Below are 16,877 nucleotides of genomic sequence, written 5' to 3' on the forward strand. Positions count from 1 at the left end.
AAACCCTAGAGATGGTTGTGCGTGAAAATCCTAGTAGATCAGCAGTTTCTGAAATACTCAGACCAACCCTTCTGGCCACGTTCAAAGGCACTCAAATCACCTTTCTTCCCCATACTGATGCTCGGTTTGAACTGCAGGAGATTGTCTTGACCATGTCTACATGCCTAAATGCACTGAGTTGCCGCCATGTGATTGGCTGATTAGAAATTAAGTGTTAACGAGCAGTTGGACCGGTGAACCTAATAAAGTGGCCGGTGAGTGTATATTCCAAGGGATATGATTATGTTTAAAGCTATGCTATTTCAATCCTTACAAACATACATCAGCCATCTTTCACAAACTACACTCTCGTTAACCTCCTCACCAATAGCAGGAAGCCATTTGATCCTGGTGGTCTTTTCCTTGTCTTTATTACAGATTTTAGTTTGCTATTCTGCTAGCCATCTCCTTCCATGCATACTTTCTCTGATATTCGTGTGCTGCCAAGTTCATCTTTGCTACTCAACTTTTGACACACTGCTACCCATCCACCATTTATTTCCATCCAGGGGACCCCTACTTAGACATCACGAATCCCTGGATACTGCTCCATTGTATTGTAAATGAAAGAATATTCCATACATCCATATCCAGTGGGGAAATAATAGAACTAAAGATGAAGAGGCGTACAATACTATGCCATATAGTAAAAAGAATAGGTGGCTCCACAGGTGGTGATCTCTTATAACACAATCTTCTGACAGATGTCTTTTCCATCTGATGTAATGTATCAGTTTTCAGGGCATAGTGTCCACCACCCATGCTATACTCTTCTTAGAAACAAAGTATCAGCTCACCACAGTCTACAATATGGTCACAAGTCATAATGTTACAAACAACAACGTGCAATGAAACATCAAGACAAAGAGCAAGCTCCCATCAGGCCGTTCTAGAAAAAATGTGTCAAGCAAAGTAAGCAGGAGCTTTGTTCCCTAGATTGCTGATGTCCGAGTGGTCATCATGAGAAGCCTGAAGACAGGAGGGAACCATTGTCCATGTAATAAGGACAAACCTCTCGGTCAAGTAGAAAATCACTTAGAGGGGAATTTATCTTTATCCAGGAATGTCTTTTTTTTTGGGGGGGGGGGGGGGGGAGGGTAGAATTTGGGTTTGTTTTATTAATCTCTCTTTTTTTAAAATAGCAGTACAAAAGTTGGAAATTTTTGAGCAATCCCTTTTAATCTTTTTGCCTACACTAACCGGTGAGTGGCATTGCTGAAAAATTGGCAACTTTTGAAAACATAAATATCTGAATTCCAATTATAAACCAGACGCAACAATGGAAAACTTGATAGCAGTGATTTGGGGGAAAGTGGCACAAAAACTGTATCATATTTGTGCCAAAAAGCTACAACAACACCACATTTATCAAGGGTTTTAGACCGTTTTTTGACAGATGTGATAAATTTACATTCCATCAATATAAAAGGCGTAGCCTAAGTTGTGCCAAATATATTGTGGAATGTTTTTCTTAAATAAGATAAGCCAACTAATATGAGATGTAGACTTAGACTACACAGTCATTATTGTCCCCTTTCACTTGAATGTTGGGGGACAGATATCTGGCTGCACAATTTGCAATTTGATAACAATAGATGCCTATGTTGCTGGGCCACAATGCAAGTGTGTCACCATACCGTCGACAGGAAAAAGATAGAGCTTGCACCATTCTCTGGTATTCTTTCCTGTCCCACACTATCAGTGCACGGCTAAGATGAATCTGGTGCGCCACCGGCTGCCGGAGCTCTGGCTTGGGTGCCGGGTGTGCCTGCACCTATCAGAAAGGGATTTGTAGCTTTTTACAATTCTTGTGCATTGATCGTGGAACGTTATCAAATTTAGTTCGGATTTAGCCTTGGCTTATGCTTTGAAATCCTGACATACACCTTCATTTCTGAATGTGGCCTAAGGTTTATCTTCATCCAGGAGCAAGTGGCACAATGTTTATAAAGGCCTAACACAAACAAATGCGTAATTTGGAATATGGTCCAGACCAACATTTGACAAAATTGGTTGAATTTGTATGAGAGCCGAACAAATGTCCCCCCGGGAGAGTTGAAATGGGTCTTTTGTTCCCATAGGAATCAGGCCTCCACCTCAGAAGTCTCATTCTTCCCTCTGAGCTAGTCATAAATGTGTATGAGACATATGAGATATAGCTGTGAGCCCAAACAGCATGATTTGTAGGACCAGCGCTAAAGGCGTTGGCCACAAATAAGAAAGTTTACTAGGGTAAGTACAATACCCTTACCGGGTCACCAATATTGTACTTACCATGGTAAAACGTTCCCCTTTCTTATCGGAGCCTTCAGGACTGTTACATCCCGTGTTGCACAGACAGGGACCCATGTTCTCATTACGTAGGCATCCCCCCTCCCCCCATGACATTAGACATGACAGGAAGTCTCGAAAGTGGCTGCTATGGGCCAAAGTGGAAAATTTACCAGAGAAAGGCCTCATGCACATGACTATAAGTTTTGCCATGAGCTAGCCGCACAAAATGCTGCCAGTTTACATCCCCTTTGATCAGTGGTGTAACTAGACCAGTGCAAAGTCTGTGCCAGGCCCCCGACTATAATATATGGTTTATAGTAATAGTCTTCTCATATGGGAAAGTGACACCATAAGGGCCCCCTAAACCTCTTGGGCCCTGGTGCGACCACAACCTCTGCACCCCCTCAAGTTACACCCCTGCCTTTGACTTGTATTGTGCATGTTTATGGCATAGTGCGGCACAGTGCCTACTAGGTGGCACATGTGCAAGGGATGAGCTTAGCTTCTGATTGAAGAAAGTTAGGCACATTGGTACTCCATCCTTCTGGTGTTCATCTTATAGTCAAACACTTTATTTATAATTTTAGTTTATAGTTTTATTTACTTTTTGCAATGTAATGCTTCCTTTTTTTGTACTAATGTCCGATGAATTCAAAGTATTTCTGTTCAATCCAGTAGAAGATGTATACACTGTATATAAGAAAGAGTCTGATGGACGTGTCTGGGAATAGTGCCCTGGAGTACATGGATGGATCATAATATTTCCCTAAAGCTGACAAGATGACTGAGGTGCGACACATGCACCCGGCACAGATGCTCTACAACCTGCATGTGGATCCTGTGATCTCTGGGGTGAGGGGCTAAGTGAATGTCACAGCTGTTCAGGTCATTCAACTACACAAAGGAGAAGACAAAAGGCCAGGGGATTTGGTAACATGACTGTGACTTTTAAAGAAATTAGATAGGATGGACAGCTTGCCAAATATTACTCCTTCCAGAAGACCCTAATGGCCCCTTGAGTGACTTAGACTGCGAGGTCCCAATGGGCTATTAATCATTTCCATTGTAGACAACGGTAAAGTACATTTTGTATGCAGCCGAAATTGAAATGGACAGAGAGAGGTCCTGTTACATCACAATCACGCTACGCTCTTACTTACCATGGCTGACCTAAGACATAAGGATTATACAGATGATACAACCAATAGTAAGACCTGGACGCAGTAGTCATCCCATCTGTGCTGCTGAAATGATTGTATAGAAACCTTCAGAAATATAAGGAACATTTATTGGTTAAGCCTTAAAGGGGCTGTCCACTTTAAGCACATTTCAGCAAATAACTGATATTATTTTGAATGACAGCAAGCAGAGATCTTGGAAACTGTGAAGAATTGATACCTACCTTTTTAAGGATTTGTTCTGCTTTCTCTAATCTTGGCTTGTTGTACTGAGAAAAGAACCCATTATGCCCAGATCTTGTCTGGATCCTTTCTTCTCAGTATGCACTGGTATTTCTTGACCAGTAATCTGTTGTGGAAGACTACAGTGAAGATAATAATAATAATTCCTTTATTAATATAGCGCACACAGATCACGCAGCGCTGCACAGACCTCGCCAAATCGATCGCTGTCCCCAATGGGGCTCACAATCTAATCAAGCTGAAGAAAGAAAGAAATTACACGGGCGGCGCCCCTAGTCCAATATGAAAATTAGGAGGGTTACATCGTGACTGTGATATCTGCTCACCTTGGGACACCTTGGAGCACATTTACTAAGGGTCCATCGGACGCATTTTCGTTGGGTTTTGCAATTTTTTCCAATTTGCCCTGAATTGCCCCGGGCTTTTGGAGCACAAGATCAGATTGGGGCACGTCGGCGCCATGCGACACAAATGGGGGGGCGTGGACGTTGTACAACCCGACTGATTTGAACAAACCGCAGAATTTAAAAACCAAATTGTGTCGCAAGATCAGCACTTACATGCACCGGGAAGAAGGTGAACTCCGGCAGACCTCAGCTGGGGAAGCGACACATGCAGGAAATTGGAAGCACAATCTTAGTGAATTGCGGCAGCTCCGAATCCTCTTCGGACATTCCGCATTGGCGGCGTCAACAGGACGGGTAAGTAAATGACCCGTCTTGTGTTTTATGCGTCAAAGCAGATATCGTAGGTCCAGTCTTCCCTTGGTTGGGTGGATGGGGTATGCTGCGTCTTCCCGGAATCCGGTACTGGGTTGTGCCAGATAGGGAAATCACATGTAGAAAGTATTGGAAAATAACCGGGTTGGTGTAAGACGCGCTGCATGTAGTTAGGTGGATGCGATACCACTAGAGATGAGCGAGTATACTCGTCCGAGTATACTGCTCGGTCGAGTATTAGCATACTCGGACTGGCTCGTTACTCGGACGAGTATCTCGCCGGCTCGAGATCGAGCATTAAATTAAGTGAAGAACAGTATTTTTATTACATAATAAAATAACCCAGATGTTTACTGATGTTTTGCTTGTAAGAACACATTGAAATAACACTATTCTTCACTTTCCAGGTGTTCGCGCGTGTCTCCCGCTAAGTTAGGAGATGTTCGGAACATCTGGAATGTGAAGAATAGTGTTCTTTCAATGTGTCCTGCACTTAAATGTTTGTGTTTTCACTGTTTTTAATGTTTTAATTCTATTCTTCACTTTGCAGCTGTGCGCGCGTATCTCCGAACCTATCGGGAGACACGCGCGCACACCTGCAATGTGAAGAATAGAATTAAAACATTAAAAACTGTGAATACAGGACCATTTAAGTGCAGAACACATTGAAAGAACACTATTCTTCATGTTCCAGATGTTCTGAACATCTCCTAACTTAGCGGGAGACACGCGCGAACACCTGGAAAGTGAAGAATAGTGTTATTTCAATTTTTTCTTACAAGTAAAACATCAGTAAACATCTGGGATATTTTATTATGCATAGTTCTTTTAATGTTCTCTTTTACTAAAAAAATGCTCGGGTCTCCCATTGACTTTAATGGGGTTCGTTATTCGATACGAGCACCCGAGCATCGGGAAAAGCTCGTATCGAATAACGAGCACCCGAGCATTTTAGTGCTCGCTCATCTCTAGATACCACACAAACATGGAGAGAACAGATGCAGATGTTGACCTGGATGGTACTTGAACCCAGGACCCCAGCGCTGCAAGGCTAGAGTGCTAACCATTGAGCTACTGTGCTGCCCCTGATCTTTGATAAGGGGATAAAGGATGAAAAAAAGGGGGTCACTTAGAAAGGTCTTGGAACTAACGCCAATTTAAATGAGTTTAGTTGCAGAATGGGTCCAAATTTTTTGCACCTTTTACATATAAAAAGGATAAGGAATACATTTTTAATTGCCTGGAGCTCCAACTGTTGGTAAAGCAATTGATCACAGGCAGCGACAGACTGGGGTTTCCGAGGGTCCACCAGATAAAAATAACCTGGGGGCCACCCCCTTCATCAATCTCTAGCTAGAAGAACCCAGTAGACTTCAAAGTTGGGTAGAGCCTGGCTTTGGTCCTCTTGTAGGCCAGTCCAGCACCGGGTACCAGTGGTCCAATATCCCCCATTTGAAGAGCAATCATCTGCACTGGCTCCATTCAGATTCTATGAGATTGACAAATTGCTCCTTATTCCTGCAGTCAAGGGTTTTATCTATAGAACACTAGTTTGTGAATAAATAGAAAACTTAGATAATGAATGTTTTTAGGAAGATATGATTCCATCCATGGACAGCACTTAGTACATCTATCATTCCTCCAAAGCTCTCCCATCTAGGGGCAGCGTAAGATAAAGCCGGAGTGCTGCTTCCTTCTCCCGTACCCAATGATTGACATCTTCTCTCTGTTTGTTCCATGTATAAAGAAGTGTCAGTCATGAAGATAAATAACTGCACTATATGCCTGAGCGGCTGCCATTAGCCTCATGTAGAAAGCTCAAATAGGCGCGATACTTCTGCACGGGTAATGTCACTCCGCACACGGATCCCTCCATGGTAGAAAATAAGGAGAAAGTAATCTTAGGATGGGGACAGTGGTGTCACATCATGTATTATCCCTGTACTGTGACATCACTGTGTGTATTATCCCGGTACTGTGACATCACTGTGTGTATTATCCCTGTACTGTGACATCACTGTGTGTATTATCCCTGTACTGTGACATCACTGTGTGTATTATCCCGGTACTGTGACATCACTGTGTGTATTATCCCTGTACTGTGACATCACTGTGTGTATTATCCCTGTACTGTGACATCACTGTGTGTATTATCCCGGTACTGTGACATCACTGTGTGTATTATCCCTGTACTGTGACATCACTGTGAGTATTATCCCTATACTGTGACATCACTGTGTGTATTATCCCTGTACTGTAACATTTCTGTGTGTATTATCCTTGTACTGTGACATCACTGTGTGTATTATCTCTGTACTGTGACATCACTGTGTGTATTGTCCCGGTACTGTGACATCACTTTGTGTATTATACCTGTACTGTGACATCACTGTGTGTATTATCTCTGTACTGTGACATCACTGTGTGTATTGTCCCGGTACTGTGACATCACTGTGTGTATTATCCCTGTACTGTGACATCACTGTGTGTATTATCCCTGTACTGTGACATCACTGTGTGTATTATACCTGTACTGTGACATCACTGTGTGTATTATCCCTGTACTGTGACATCACTGTGTGTATTATCCCTGTACTGTGACATCACTGTGTGTATTATACCTGTACTGTGACATCACTGTGTGTATTATCCCTGTACTGTGACATCACTGTCTGTATTATACCTGTAGTGTGAGATCAGGGCCGATTCTAGCATATTTGCTGCCTGAGCCAAATACTAAAATGCAAACCCCCCCCCCCCCCCGCTCCCTGTTCAGTAAATACTGAAAACTTTACTAACAATTAACATCCCAACAGACAGCTCCCTGACACTATGTGACTACAGGTTCTGAGAGGCATTGGTGGCATCTAGTACCTTATAGATGACAATCTCTTCCATCAGGAGGACTTTATTCCGGGTTCTCCAATCCATAACATATCACTGCTGAGGTCACGGCCGGATATCTTCAGCTCCATGCAGCATCTCCACCCGGCGTTCCTAAAAATACCACAGTCACTTACAGTATGAAGTCTCCTGGATAACAACACTGCGCTCCTAAATAATCTATACCCCTCACAACGTAATGGACGTCACTCTCCCCACATATAAAACATCCCTTCACTATAATATATACATTCTACTGGAATTATAGCATGCACAGCAGCAATCAATATACAAGACCCCCAATTTATTAATACAGACCCCCCCCCCAACATTTGGTTTACACGATGCAAAGTTGTATCCTATTGTATCCTATAACTAATATATCCCACCCTTTTACATAAGATTTTATATATATTTTAATGCACAGCACCCCCCCTTCCCAGATAAAAGGATTATGGCCCCATATAAAATGCAAAGCACCCCCCCCTTCCCAGATAAAAGGATTATGGCCCCATATAAAATGCACAGCACCCCCCCCCCTTCCCAGATAAAAGTATTATGGCCCCATATAAAATGCACAGCACCCCCCCCTTCCCAGATAAAAGTATTATGGCCCCACATATTAATAGCATCACCCCCCCCCCCAGATAAAAGGATTATGGCCCCATATAAAATGCACAGCCCCCCCCCCCCCCACCCCAGATAAAAGTATTATGGCCCCACATATTAATAGCATCACCCCCCCCCCCCACCCAAGATAAAAGGATTATGGCCCCATATAAAATGCACAGCACCCTCCCCCCTTTCCAAGATAAAAGGATTATGGCCCCATATAATATTAATAGCATTCCCCCCCCCCCCAGATAAAAGGATTATGGCCCCATATAAAATGAACAGCACCCCCCCCCAGATAAAAGGATTATGGCCCCATATAAAATGAACAGCTCCCCTCCCCCAGATAAAAGGAATATGGGCCGATATATATAAATATATAGAAAAACCTCCCCACCCCTACACAGCTATATTAACTATATAATCCTATATCCCCCCTTATTGGCCACATTTAATTAGTAGCGGGACATCAAAAATAATAAAACTTATACTTACCTCCGGCAGGGTGCTTCCACGGAGCGCAGCTCCCATCTTCTCGCGGCTCTCCTGTCAGCCGCGGCTCTGATCAGAGACACAGGCGGGTGACGTCATCATCCGCCGCCTGTGTCTCTGCTTAGAACGGAGCGACGCCAGCAGCAAGATAGGCGCTGCGTCGCTCCGCTAATAAATCGCGTCTGTCTCTTAAAGAGACAGGCGCGTTTTATTTAGCTGGTGGGCAATTCGGGCGGCAGCGGGCGCCCAAATCACCCACATTAGAGTGGCGAATATCGCCGCCCTTTACAGGGACCCGCAATCTGCCGCCTGAAGCGAGATTTTCATCTCGCCTCATGGCAGATGCGGCCCTGTGTGAGATCACTGTGTGTATTTTCTATGTACTGTGACATCACTGTGTGTATTATCCCTGTACTGTGACATCACTGTGTGTATTATCCCTGTACTGTGACATCACTGTGTACATTATCTCTGTACTGTGACAGTACTGTGTATTTTATCCCTGTACTGTGACATCACTGTGTGTATTATCACTGTAGTGTGACATCACTGTGTGTATTATCCTTGTACTGTGACATCACTGTGTGTATTATCCCTGTACTGTGACATCACTGTGTGTATTATCCTTGTACTGTGACATCACTGTTTGTATTATACCTGTACTGTGACATCACTGTGTACATTATACCTGTACTGTGACATCACTGTGTGTATTATCCCTGTACTGTGACATCACTGTCTGTATTATCCATGTACTGTGACATCACTGTGTGTATTATACCTGTACTGTGACATCACAGTGTGTATTATTCCTGTACTGTGACATCACTGTCTGTATTATCCCTGTACTGTGACATTACTGTGTGTATTATCCCTGTACTGTGACATCACTGTGTGTATTATTCCTGTACTGTGACATCACTGTGTGTATTATCCCTGTACTGTGACATCACTGTGTGTATTATCCCTGTACTGTGACATCACTGTGTACATTATACCTGTACTGTGACATCACTATGTGTATTATCCCTGTACTGTGACATCACTGTGTACTTTATTCTTGTACTGTGACATTACTATGTGTATTATTGTATTGACATTACTGTATGTATTATACCTGTACTGTTACATCACTGTGTACATTATACCTGTACTGTGACATCACTATGTGTATTATCCCTGTACTGTGACATCACTGTGTACTTTATTCTTGTACTGTGACATCACTATGTGTATTATCCCTGTACTGTGACATCACTATGTGTATTATCCCTGTACTGTGACATCACTGTGTGTATTATCCCTGTACTGTGACATCACTGTGTGTATTATCCCTGTACTGTGACATCACTGTGTGTATTATCCCTGTACTGTGACATCACAATGTGTATTATCCCTGTACTGTGACATCACTGTGTACTTTATTCTTGTACGGTGACATTACTATGTGTATTATCCCTATACTGTGACATCACTGTGTGTATTATCCCTGTACTGTGACATCACTGTGTGCATTATCCCTGTACTATGACATCACTGTGTGTATTATCCCCGTACTGTGACATCACTGTGTGTATTATCCCTGTACTGTGACATCACTGTGTACTTTATTCTTGTACTGTGACATTACTATGTGTATTATCCCTGTACTGTGACATCACTGTGTGTATTATCCCTGTACTGTGACATCACTGTGTATATTATCCCTGTACTGTGACATCACTGTGTGTATTATCCCTGTACTGTGACATCACTGTGTGTATTATCCCTATACTGTGACATCACTGTGTGTATTATCCCTGTACTGTGACATCACTGTGTGTATTATCTCTGTACTGTGACATTACTATGTGTATTATCCCTGTACTGTGACATCACTGTGTACGTTATCCCTGTACTATCATTCTATAATGTCACTTTGTGCATTTGTCTTGTACTGGAACAAAGGGGTACATTAAGCCTGAACCCTGAGTTGTATGAATATTATAGTCCCTCCAAGTCTGGAATCACGTCCTACATATGGGACTAGAATCAACTCCTTGGGGAATAGAGGGATGCGTCCCTTCTGCTGTTTCCAGACCTTTGGAGGACATTCAAAGGTCCTGAATGACTCTTGAGTGCATGTGTATTGAGGGCATGAACAGATTGACAAGGGTTTCATGGGTGAAGGTCCTTCTCAGTATAAAATTTGGTTGGTGGTTTGGCCCTTGGGCACAGGGCTACTGCCCAACTGCTGAATGACATATACAACTCCCGATAGTAACAGTGTAGAGACTGCACATGTACAACCTCCTTACCGCTCATTCCCAGGCTTGGGTCCCATCTGTTTGACAACCTCCCATTACCCTTTTATGCCTCTTGTAATTGGAAACCCCTTAAAGCTCCATAATCAGAGATTTAAATGATGTTTGACTTGTAAAATATCATGGAATCATAATTTTCTCTTCAGTAAGGCCATCAAATTGAGGTATTACATGCTTAATTGCTACAATGTGTTAGAGGATTGATATAATTACAATTACATACTGTATCTACATGGACACGCATGCATTCATTATTATAGTGTACAATGATACCATGGCGGCATTTTATAATTTTGCACCATTTTTCAGTTTCGTCTGATGAGGCTCATATTGAAGACTTATTTTTGTGTATTGGGCATGGAGAGGGATTTAGGGGAAGAATTGCCTTTGGTTAGTAATGCAATGCAATAGAAGTCCAGTGGAACCTTGGATTTCATGTCACTTGGTCTGCAAGCATTTTGCAAAAATTGTAGCTTAGTTTACCCGAAATATTTCATAATATAAGCATTATGTGAGCCCCCACTCTTCTGTACTGTACCCCCCTCTCTCACAATGATAAAACCCCCCCAAAACAAACAATATAGTCTTTAAAGGGACACTGTCAACAGGCCTTTCAGCAGCCTTTACTGGGGCTCTGACATCTCATATAAGGTTTTTGAATTAGACTAGCCTTGTTTATTCTGTCCTCAATTTTCTGGAATCCTCAACCCTTTTTCCTCTATCTCTGACTATCCATTTGCCCCATGATTTTGTACTGCATTATCCTCATGGTTTTGAGCCTGTATTTGGAGACCATCCAATGCTATTTGAATTGTCTTGTCTTTGTTTCCCTGTTTGCACTTTGGCATAGGAAGGTATTTCTGACCAGTAGTCTCCTACCACCTAGGGTAGGTAGAGCAATTAGGCAGTTACAGCTGGGATGGGGTTTCGGCTCATTGGTCTTGTCTCTCTGTTCCCAGGCTCTGCTTAACATTAAGAATCTTGTCTTTCAAATCACATTATCCATCTCTTTGTGAGCCATCTTTTCTTATCAACAGAACTATGGACAATTATCTGAACTGCAGATACAAATCCAGTTTCCACCAATTTATTAAACAGTTCATATCTCTGATTCTTTTTCTACTGATGCTATTTAAAAGATGAAATCCTTATATTTAATAAGATTTCAAAAGTATGTCCTATAGAGCTCAAGTTATAAGCATCTGAGGTGACGCTCCCTCCGTAGCCTCTCAAAATTGACTCATCTCTGGCGAAAAAAATTTCTGAAAATCCCTTTCCAGTAGATTAACTTATTACTTTGGAGTTTTTCTGTAACGGGCAATTTACATAAGCGGAATTTATTCACAAAAAATGCGTGCATGAAGTCAAATAGTTTCTTATATAATTGGTGAGTCTGGAGGGAGAAATGGAGCACGGAGGTTGGGCACCTATTCGGGCGTTACTTTGGCTTGGATTGGTGTGAGACCTGCAAGATGGGGGGCAGATAACGTCATCGGCTGTTCTTGATCCGGAGTCTGGCGAGGAGCATGGTGTGGTCCTTTGGTCCTATCATATTGTAACTTCGCTCACTACCTTCCCTTACTTGTTGTGGCCTTAAAAACTGTATCCAAGCATTATAGATGTATCAATGTCCAATGCATGACCCCTTCACCCGGTGTATGTACACTGCCGGCTCGGTACGTGATGCATATTATGGTGCGATCTCTACAATCTCTGAATTTACGTTATGGACTCGCTTTCCTCTTCAGTAAGCAGCTGAGAAGTATCTTATGTGTCTTTAATGGGGCTGTAGCTAATATGTGTGTTTTTATAGCGGCGCTAGTTTTGCTGTGCTGAAACATCATATGAATACGAATGTGAAGTGGAATATGAGAAATCTATTGAATATATTTTTATTTAGGCCGTGTAAGCACTTATGTCTTAATAAAAGTTAAAAAGATGAAACTTTATTAGAAGATAGCGTGTTGATTGCGGGGTTAGCGTTCGCCTGTTTAGCATGCGTTTAAGGAAACTGCCAATATTTTTCACTTAACAACGTGGAGTTTTATTTTATTCCTGGGTAATGTGAGCGGGTAAGCATTTTACAATCCAATTTGTTGCCTAGTAAAGAGGCTGAGTGGTCATTTCTTGGCGGGGCATTATTGTGCCATTTTTATTATTTGTTTACCAAAACTTTCAGCGTCAAATCCGTCAAATGTTGCAAGTTGATCATCTGGTTCTGTGTGATTGCTAATTCTTTGCTATTTTTATTCATTGAACATGTTTTATATTGACTTGCGGAAAGACAGAAAACAGAAAAAACCCTATAGTTATGATGAAATTGAGTTTAAAGGGGGTAGTCACTTACACTAAACTTTAACAGGTGAAAGGGAACCTGTCATCAGAAATTGGTCTAATACAGTAATGGCGAACGTTTTGGAGATAGAGTGCCCAAACTTCAACCAAAACCCACTAATATGTTGCAAAGTGCCAACATGACAATTTAAGCTGTAACTTATTGACCGCTGCCATATCACAGGTTTCAATCGTATTGGCGTCCTGAGTTCACCAATATAATAGAAATATGATGGAGAAATTTGGATTGTAGCTTCCTTGCAGAGTCCCCTGGAAAGGAAGAATCCGGGTTCCCAGACCAGGAGCTCCAAAAATAATCTTCCTCTGTCCACATTTTCTCATTTCTCCTGTAGCCCTGGCAGACAAGGATGTTGCTTTAAAATGGCGCTGAGCATGGCACGTCCTGAGCTGTATTGGACCGCAGGAGGAAGCCCTGAGTCCTGTCTGGCAAAGTCTGTGTTGGGGTAATGGCCTGGGTGCCCACAGAAAGGGCTCTGAGTACCACCTTAGATGCTAATTTCTTCATCAGATCCTACCGGGGGAACTTTTACTTGTAAAAGTGTGTGAGCGGAAGAGGGGAGGAACGTCCCATGATGGCCCACTCCTCCTCTGGCACAACCCCTCTCCCCTTTTAATGCCCCCTTGGCATGGAGCATGGCGTATACGGGGAAAAAAAATCGCAATTACTGGTAATTTGCTATTGCAATTATTTCAGGGCTTCTACGTAATTTTTCTGGATAGCCCTGATGAATCTTCCCTTATGTTTCTTTCATTGGGCAGTGTAATGACAAAATCCAGAAAATCCACTTTGAAGTTAGAAGTCAAGCTCTCCCCATCTCTGATCGCCTCCTTTCCTGTGTTTGACATTGGACATTGTGCACTGGACTTTAGGAGATTTAGGAGATCTCATCAAGGACCATCAATTACAGTGACGGTGCATTCTGAGACTTGGATAGCTTCATTGTTAAAAAATCGGATTTTTTGGATGATGCCACTTCACTTGGCCGTGAAAGAAGATGATCTGGAAGGTATTCAGGTGACAACAACAACTGATAGTGATTTATTAGGCATATTTTTGCTGGTTCCCTTTAAGAATAAGACCCAAATTATACGTCCGTCAGATGCACTGTAGGCTTCTGGTGGATGAATGGGGCCATGAAGCTATTATTACCTCTCCCATATCAGTGGTTGGAAGGGCTTGTGGATGTCTTTGGCACAACCCTCCAACCAGTGGCTCCTTGTAAACTGTGACAGGGTAAGTATAATACTGGTGACACTACTTAGTCTTATACTGACCCTGCTCTAGTTTAGTATGAGTGGCCAAACTCTTCAACATTTCATAGCTTGGTATATGAGGTTAAAGGGGTTTTACAACTTATATATTGATAACCCACAGCAGTCAGCAGAGCTCCTATTCATTTCATCAGGAGCTGAGCTGTAGTTACCAGGCCTGGCCACTAAAGGGACAACAGAGCTGTTCTTCTAGTTCCCATCCTGGGTGTCAGTAAAACTAGTAGTCGTAGACGAGGAGAACCAGGTGAGAATAGAAATACTAAAGGACATCTACGTGTTCCCAAAGATGATAACCAGATACTAGATCTGTGCCTCGGGCCAAAAACTTTATTCTCATTTAGTAAATTGCTGGCACTGGCCTTAACATAAAAATGAGAAACTTCTCATACTTCTTCTGACTAAGCTTTGTTCTAGTTTGCTTTGAGTCTTGAGGCCATTCCTACCCAATGTTACCCATCGATCAAGTTCCCTTACACCTCATGTACAATGGTTCATATAAAATATTGACCATAGACCTATAGTCGCTAATGGTGGAAATCACAGAACCGTGGCTCTGCATTGATTAAATTGCAATATTTGAGTCCATATGGCATGACCTTGGAGACCAATGTCCTCTGGTGACTCGGTGGTCGGTTGGACTAAATACAAATACACAGAAATATTGAGGGGATTTATCAGAAGTGTCTGAGGTAAAACTGTTCTAGTCGCCCATTGAAACCAATCAGAGTTCAGTTTAAATTTTATAGACAACCGTGGGGAAATGAAAGCTGAGCTCGGATTGGTTGCCATATGAAACTAGAACAGTTTAGCTCTCCGACACTTCTGATAAATCTCCCCCAATAATTGTCCGCATGTTGCAGATTCTTCTCAAGAATACTGGAATAATACCGAAATCATGAATACATACAAAATCTGACTTTTCCACTGCTCCCCTCCAAGCCAATAAGCCTAAACAATCAACATAAATTGACAGGAATCTCGACTTCACAAGCAGCTATTAGATGTTACTACATTAGAGGAATGGTTGTAGCTAAACATTTATTGGGTGACATTTCTTTTATGAGAGCCATCGCTTGGTGCTTGTAGATATATGGCTCCCCGAGCGTTACTTCTAGATGCACTGCAACAACAGAAGACACAAGATTTTTTTTTTCAAAACAACAAATTCCGAACATTTCTGGCTTCTTATTTTTTTTTACAACAGAGCATGTCAGAAATCGAATAAAGAAAAATATCTGTCAGAAAACTGGCCATTTTGAACTATTCCAGCCATTGGGTGCTTATACACCTTCAATATCTGTTGACCTAACTCTTGTTTGGGCAGAGGATATATACTGTATATATAGGTATGGCTGGTTTGGTCCAGCAGGCATGTGTTTTTTTTATCGAGGAGACATTTTTTCATTGTCTCACTTTTGGGCAGGAGAAGTACTGATTGACTATATATACAAGCAGGGGCGTAACTACAGTGGTAGCAGACATAGCAGCCCACACTATGGGGCCCACAGTGTCAAGGGGACCCATCATCCGAACTGACACTAAAGAATGGAGGATTAGCACCTTTATATACATATCATGCTGCACATTGTACAGGGTAATCATATATATATCTGTGATGTGTATATGCCGGTGGTGTATGGTGTGTGTATATACTGTATGTGTGTATGTTGCTGTATGTCTGTATATGGCAGGGTGGCCCCATTCAGAAGTCTGCTATGGGGCCCTGCCTTACCTAGTTACACCCCTGTATACAAGCCTTTTACACAACATAATAGATGTAATAAGCAACCTGATCCACAGCCATATTCAATCAATCATTAGATTCCTATAGATTCTTATTCCCAATTATTAAGCTGATTTTTGGGATGCCTAATAGGACTTTATAGGGGTATTCCCGGGAACATCAAATTATCTCCCAGCAGTGGGACCTCAACCGATAACGAAATCGAGAGTCTGTTTTATCCCCAATTAATAGAAATTCAGGTCGCACACGTACCTCCTGCTCTGTTCATTTCTATGGATGATCACAGTAGATGAGTGACAAGCAGCTCTATTTATTTGGGGGTACAGCCGTTGTAAGGGGTCACATGGCTGGGGTCCGCACAGATCAGCATAGGGGATTACTTAAAGTTGCCAGAATACTGTACCCCTTTAAACTCCTGCTGGACAGTTCTGTAAATGGCTTATCCCCCACATGCCTGATACTTTCCCAAATATCATATATGAGGTATGAGGTCCCTTTATTGCCCAATACCATTGCCTATATTTCCTATATTATCACATCGAAAAAAGTCCAGTCTATACAGTCTGTGAGTACAGATACAGTCCTTAAGAGGGGTCTTTAGAGTGGTTGGTCCAAGTTGCCAAGTTATCTCATATTTACAACTTGACATGACTTTCACAACTCTATTGCCCCCTCAGCAGTGGTTCACCTCATTCGCTGTCTTCATTGCCATTTTTTTCCTGAAGATTGCTGTTGGTCTATTGAAACCATTGGGGGACCTGCA

The sequence above is a fragment of the Engystomops pustulosus genome, chromosome 6 (genome assembly GCF_040894005.1).
Source record: "Engystomops pustulosus chromosome 6, aEngPut4.maternal, whole genome shotgun sequence".
In the NCBI taxonomy this organism is placed as follows: Eukaryota; Metazoa; Chordata; class Amphibia; order Anura; family Leptodactylidae; genus Engystomops; species Engystomops pustulosus.